General features: G+C 37.0%; 1 protein-coding gene across 1 annotated transcript in view; it reads right to left on the minus strand.

Moving 5' to 3' along the window:
• NCKAP5 (NCK associated protein 5) overlaps window positions 1-6,842 on the minus strand; it is a 342,982-nt gene extending 336,140 nt beyond the window's left edge. Inside the window, exon 1 of the mRNA XM_056496731.1 lies at window positions 6,646-6,842. The gene's annotated coding sequence lies outside the window, so the exon portion shown is untranslated. The remainder of the gene's footprint in view (window positions 1-6,645) is intronic.
• Window positions 6,843-7,436: the final 594 nt, after the last annotated feature.

Genomic DNA, 7,436 nt, shown 5'->3' on the forward strand with positions numbered 1-7,436 from the left:
CTTTCATTTACTGGTGTAACCTCAAAATGCAGATGAAGATCTTGGTCTCAGAAGCTGGAGCTAACAGCCAGTGATATAACAGAGCTGTTTATTAAAATTACACAACGTTTCACTTTAATGCTTTCCTTCATAGCAGCAAATGTTAAAAATCCTTAATGACTTAGTTGAACTTGTAGTAGTCTCAAAGTGTTTTTCATATCTAACTACAAAGAGAACCTGGGCCTTTTACCTCCAGCATGATATGGGGATTAGACAGGTCTGATTATTGATAATAAGGATTTTAGCATTTCACCTCTAGATTAGTATTTCAAACTCAGATGAGGTTGATATTGAATAAAAGGGATTTCCATCAGCTGGCTGCTCAGTGACCTCTAAGAAATATTACAAGTTGGTAGTGGACAGGTGTCTGTATGATTAAAATACACTTTGCAAGCACAGTTGGCACCCTGGAATTTCCTTATTATGAATCTATAATCTGCTCCCCCCAGCTCATAAATTCAAAGTATTCAGGGGCACTGAGATGTCATTTAAAAACAAGGAGGATACAGTGTTCTTTGCTAATCTCACAAAGTACCTCTGTTTCTAGAGCAGTTTTGAGTCCCTGGAAAAATGCTTTTGTGACTGCAAAGATTATCAATCACATTATTAAAACTCATTAATTATATGTTAGGTACCAACATTAAAAATCAAATAAAAACCTAAAGTGCTGTAGGTTCTCTAGCAAAATCTCACAGCCAGCACCATGTATGCTGTTCACTGTAAAGAGAAAAATACACAACAAAGTAGAATCATGCAGGGTGTCCTACATACGCATGAACCAACATTAATTGAATCAATATTCCCAGACATCCACAGAGAACTCAAGTATTTTTGGTAGTAAAAAATGCTAAAGTGCTTTTGCAGGAGAAGGTGAGCCCAGCCTCAAAATGAGGTGGATCTCTGGCTAAGAATCAAGGACATAGCTTTTCTTTGAGTAGAATTTGTGGGATGGCTAGGGAAAAATCACAACTCTATATGGCTTTTGAATAACCAAGCCTCAAGCTTTTAACCTGTTTCTCTTTAACCCATTCAGAAATTTTGTCCAAGAACACGTGAGAAAATATTTTCCATTCATTTTCTTTCTTGTTACACCAATACGGAGCAAAGTGAGTCTTAGGCCTTGAGACAGAAGCAGCTTCATAGAATTGAGAGACTTCCCAAGACTATCATGAAAGTTTTTATGGACTTATTTATTTGCATCTGTGTCAATTGAAATAAAGTAGGAAAACCTTGTACAGAATCTATAAGAGGAAAGGACACTTAGGTAGAATCAATCCCCAGCAGTTTAAATACATGTACAAGATATTTCACCTCTCTGAGAAGGAACATTGTTTGGTCTGGCCCTGTTCAAGATGCTGTAAGATTTATAAGAACATAGAACAACAGTTTCCAAGCTTGGCACCATTATGCTGTAAGGGAAGGACTGTGGAACCATCCAAGAACAGAGCCCTCACCTCAATGTGGGAACAAAACACAGGCAAGATTAATTAGCTCAAGAACAGATTAATCTTAATTTTGTGAAAAAGCAAGAGAGACGAACCACATTTAAAAAAAAAAAAAAAAAAAAAAAATCACAGTTTTCTAATGGTCCCACTAGAAATTTCTTCCTAAGAATTTTCTTTTTAAACTGATTTTCTCGGCCACTAATTTCCTCTGCAAGTGGCAACTGAAATATAGGGACAAAACCACTGCTAAGCAACTCTCAGCATTTATTCCTCAAGTCTCCATTTTAAATCCATTAAAATGAGTCTGAGTTTCAAGTATATTTTAGATGGAGTGGTTAAAAGGAAGAGGAAGAACAGGAAGGTGTGCAATCAAAGCAAGTTTTCATGCACCTGTTTTTAACACATTTCTGTCCCATTGTCCAGCACAATAGTAATAACCTGCCCAAACTGAACCACAAACACAAAAAGTTAAAAACTGAAGGCAGCACTGTTAACAAATCACAGATGCACGAGACTCATCCAGAAAGACCTCACAAATCAGCAATGAGAGGAAGAGAGCAAATCATGCAGAAACTATTTAATCAATGAGTAAAGACAATTATAACATCTGTTAATCTTTTGTGTAGGTTATAATTAGATGCTGCGGAGGAGTAGCCTTTAAGGGGGAGGCAGGGAATCCTTTAACATCTGCTAGAAGGGCAAACACTGTGCAATAAATGACTTTAAATGCAATCAGCAAAATGAGAGCTGAGCAGAGTTCACAAAAGGCCTGTATAAAAGATTGTGGATAACAAAATATTTTGCCAAAGGTCAACTCCTGCAGCACTAGAGCCTGAATAATGAGTTCTAGTTTATAGGCCACATCAAAAACAAACCTGATTGTACCTCTGAAAAACAATTCTTTTCTCATTTGTGTCATTATAGCAAAAGCACATGCTGCTGCTGTATATCACATCAGCTTAATGACTTCTTAGGGCTCTATCTATCAACCTTGAACAATTTAGAATAAACAGGTAGGTGTGACGTATTTTAAGGGCCAGAATTCAGTCTGATTAGACTGACACAGAATTGTGTCACACTGTAAAAGTTATGTGATTCTGATTTTAAATAATTAATCATTCAATGGCTTCTAAGAGATCTAATAATTTACTCATTTTGCTGTTGAAAACAACCATATGCTTTAAGCTGTGAGTCCAAGAAGGAGGTATTTTTATTCAGTTTAACACAGCCCTCTACTGGCAAAATAACCCCCCAAAATCTTACCTCTCTGTACTATTTTGTCAGATCATTTCAGAGCATCAGAAAAAAATCTTACATTTTACAGCAGTTACACCGAATCTTAGAAGATAAAATAATCAGAGTTTTAGGACTTTGCATAAATTAAGTCATCACTTAATCTCTCCAGAATTCCCTTGAGGAGAGCATTACTTCCTTTCACCCACCAGATGCAGCTCTGGCCATCAACAGAGCACTGAAGAAACAAGCCAAGCACTCATATCTAGAGGAGTAAGTAATTTTAGAAACAAATGCAATCCTTCTTCTTGTGTCAAGTTGTGCTGTGCTCCTCAAGGATTGCCACTGATCCCCCACAGGACTGATGCACACATGTGATTTCAGTTTGCACAATTAGGTAATACTTAGTATAGGGAAACAAGCATAATAGAGCCCAGCTGCCAAAAGGATACTGTTTGAAAATCAAATGCTAACTACCACCAAAAGCAACTTCACTGCAAAAGAATTCCTGCTTCCTTCTTTCCTCCACCATTGCTGAAAATCCACAGTGGTGATTCAATACAGCTTCAATCAAAGTGAAGCAGACAATGAAACTCGCCTCTGTTGTTGCATGTGGTAATTAACTCTTCCTATTTGTATTATGTCTGAGCAACAAAGAAACAAAAGGATATGGTAAATTATTGAATTTAACAATTTAGATAACGATGAATTATAATAATCAATTAGCATTGTCAAAGAAAATAATTTGTGACACGCATTTGATTCTGTCCAGACCCATTGTGTGCACACACTATCCAAAGCTGGTTTGGCTCTGGAAAACAAATAGGGTTGGCCTGTGGAAAGCTTATCAAACATGAAGTTTAACAGTGGCATTTGTTCTTGCTGTGTGTCAATATTAATAGACCATAATTCAGCAACATAATTTTTATCCACTCCTTTTAAATCCAATCTGCTTTTCAGGGTCTGCATCATTCAGAGCCCATAGACAATGTCACAGCCCGTTTCCAGAAGCCATTGCTGCTGTACAAACCCCCTTTATCTGATCCACCTGAATGCCAAGCAATGGGCACATAAAAGATTTCCCACTGTTTTTCACATAATAGCTATCTAACTTTTCATCCTGAAAACATCATGACTAATTCATGTAACCATCAGGGGAAACCTAATGTAATTCAGGTTCCTGCATGCTGCACAAGTGATATCAGCAGACAGTACAGAACAGAGCATTACAAGTGTTAATGGCTCATGTTCTATTTACATTGTACATTTATCCTGTTTTAGTAATAAAACAGCATATTACATGCTTTAACTTCTGAAGGTATTCTGGCAGCTTTGGCAAGAATTTTTCTTCAGCATAACTGCAGTCCTGCCAGGAGCTGAACACGTGAAGAGCCACACACGAGCTGCAGAGCATCCTGCTGCATTTGGCCCTGGCTGCACCGTGCTGAGCTGCTCAGCCAGCTGAGCTTCCCTTTGACACCTTTGTTCCGTGTCTTTTATCCCAACCCCAGTCCCACTTGTCAGACGATTACAGGCTGGAGTCTGCTCTTATTCCATTTCTTTTCAGACGGTGAGAAAGCCCAAAGAATCCACATTCTCTTGGCAATTGTCCCTTTTAATGCCATCCCAGAATATTATCAGATTATATTCTGTGTCCTTGGGCAGATTTCTCAGGAAGAAATCCAACCAGGGGATCCCTTGGCTGAAAACTGAGCTCAATCTATTTCCCAATTTGCTACATTGGTGTATAAGAAAGAAAATGTAAATGTGAGAGGGAAAATGCAAAAGAGGAAAATGAAAATTGGATGCCTATGGGCTCATCAGGTTTTGAGAGTCTGCTTCTGCTTTTAAGGGAATTAGCTGAAGATTAGCTCATGACTAAAGTGGAATTGTACCCCCCTGCTTTACAATTACTGGGGCAGGATTTCTACTTTCATAAATCTAAGCCTCCTAAACACTTATATGCAACTCATGTACAAAAAAAATACCATAGGAACCTATGAAGTTTTCTTTAAAAGCAGTAAAATTCACATTTTTCAGATTAGAATTTACATATAAAATGAAAATGAGAATGACAAATGGAACCTGAGTAAGGCTTCTTATTCTCATTTTGTTCTAATTATTTTGAAGATTTCAAAGGTATTTATTTGCCAACAATATCTGAAACTTTGCAGCTGTAAATTATCAGTGCACAACAGTAGATCATTATTGTATATATTATAACAAGGTGAGAGAGGAAAGGAAAGACTGGTTCTCAGGAGTGGATGGAAAGGGATCAAACCCATTTTATCTCCCCAAAGGAAAGCCTCTGTCACAACTCTCTGCTCTTCACTCCTGCATTTGGTGGAAGTTTCTGAGCTACAAAAACATCTTTTAAAGACCATATAAACTTTTAAAATATTATTTCTGAAAAATGAGGATGAACACCTGAGGAATAAAAATATGCTCTTATTTACACGCCCATTTGAAACACCAAAAGCCTTTGCCATTCCCACGATATTAATGCAGGCTAAATTTAGGTTTGTTCCCCCCACCCCCCAGGAGAATATGCTTCCATTGCAAAGACAGAACAACAGCTCCTGAATTGCTCAGTATCTTGACATGCCAAGCCACATTACAGCATCAAAAAAGAAGAGCTGGACAGTTTTGATCTGCTGTAGAAACAGGGTCACTTGAGAGGGGCATCTGCAGTTGTAGCCCCTCTGACCTTAATAAGAAGCCAAAAAAAAAAAAAAAATCTGTTGCTGGGTGGGACTGAAAGGACAAAGTCACTAGCAAGTAAAGCAAACCAAAATAAATAGTGCTGATAATTCATGAGGAAGCCTCTAATTCCTATCTGATTGATTTGTATTGACTTACCCTTATACACTTGCCAATCATAATTTTCTGATTTCAATCCTCAGAAATGTGCTTTGTCTTCACAAAGACAGATCATTAAACAGAGGTAAATAGTAATAAAAAGTTCCTCATACAAAGTATGTGATTAGGTTACATCCTAGAAAAAGCCACTAAAACTGAAATTACAGTAATTTAGAATGGGCTTCTGGTGAAAGATTGAAATGAGAAGCAAGAGACCTGGGGTTTGTTAACAGCTTTTGAAGTGGGTAAACTAAATTTTAATAAACCACATCTATGGACCAGTTTATTCCTCTGCCAAACACAGATAATTCCATGCCAATCACAGCTAGTTGTCCTGAAAATTAGTTAACCTCTGGTCAGAAACACAGTTGTGTCCCACAAACAGGAGGGAGGCAGCACAGAAAGTTTTTTTCAGAGCAGCTACCAGAAGGCTAGTTTTTCTGCTCTGATATTTCAGGATGTGATGGGATTCCTAAAATAAACACTCAAAAGAAAAATTACAGTTTCTCCTATAACTGAGAATTCATTCTATCCAAAAGGTATCAGATTTCAAAGGACTGTATGATTCTCATTTTAAACTTATACACCTTCAGAACTTGGACAGGAGCTAAAAGTGAAAAATAATCAATTTTTTTAAAATAAATGCCTACAAAAGAAACAAAATATTTTTTAAAATAAAACTGTACTAAAAACTACAAGGAATTTATATTAAAAATTAAAAATAATCTTGACTATTCAAATAAATACAATTAAATTACAAGAGAACAATCTTCAGGCAGCCAAGGTTTTGTTCAGTTAATGACAGTACTCAGGAGACTAAGAACCTTAAAGTTTCATCACTTAAATTAAGAGAGAGTCACTTCAGTGTAATGTAATACAAACAAAAGCCAGAATGAAGTTTTCATTTGTCCTGAACCACAGTCAGATACATGGCTGTAACTACTCCTAACAACTACATACTTGCCACTCTTTTAATTAAAACAAAACTACAAATAGCAATGCTGACACACTCCTAGAGAAAAGAAGCTTTACAGTGATGATAAAAACACCAAAACAGCAAAAGCCTTACTTGCAGCAGTTCAGTCAAAACATGCCAGCCCTGGAGAGCTCAGAACTGTAAGAAGTCTTTGCAGTCCAGAAATTCTCTTGAGTTTATCCAGTGTTTATTTACCAAGCTTTAAAAGTCTGTGGTTAGAAGAACAGAGTTAGCTTTCTACAGCCTCCACAGCACCAAAGTCCTTCAGTAACAGCAGACATGAAGTTTGCTGATAGTTGGGTTTGCTGCTGCTATGTAGTTGCTCAGTACTTGTAAATACAAGCTCTGTGGACAAAGTCCCAAATGACATCACAGGCAGCTGCTTATTGTTGAGTCTTTATTAACCGACTGTCAAAAAAGAAAAGCGAGGAGGAGAGAAAAGCCCAAACTATCTTCCCTGCAGCACAATTTGCATCTTAGTAGGAGTTGCAGTGCTACACATATAAATACTTCTGTTTACCCAACTGATGTTTTTCTAGAATGAATAAACAGTGTTTGCAGGGAAAGCAGAAAAGTAAGAAAAACTTAAACAGCTTCACCACTTGAAGAGCACAGGGGAAAAAAAAAAAAAAAAAAATATATAAAAAAATCACCAGTGCTACCTTTTTCACAATTTATTAGTGAATTCTCCTAATTCTTTTGTTTCTTTAACAATAGGGGTGCAAACCTGCCTGGATTTTAAAGCACAGAGCAGAGGACTTCAGTAGGTTGAAATGAAAGTTTCAACTCATTCCAAATTTGAAGAGTTACAGAATGACAAACTATAATCTTTGCAAGATTTAAGACAGCTCAACTTCAGTAACAAAGCATTGTGAAGAAAACTC

Source organism: Oenanthe melanoleuca, chromosome 7 (assembly GCF_029582105.1).
Source record: "Oenanthe melanoleuca isolate GR-GAL-2019-014 chromosome 7, OMel1.0, whole genome shotgun sequence".
NCBI classification, from domain to species: Eukaryota; Metazoa; Chordata; class Aves; order Passeriformes; family Muscicapidae; genus Oenanthe; species Oenanthe melanoleuca.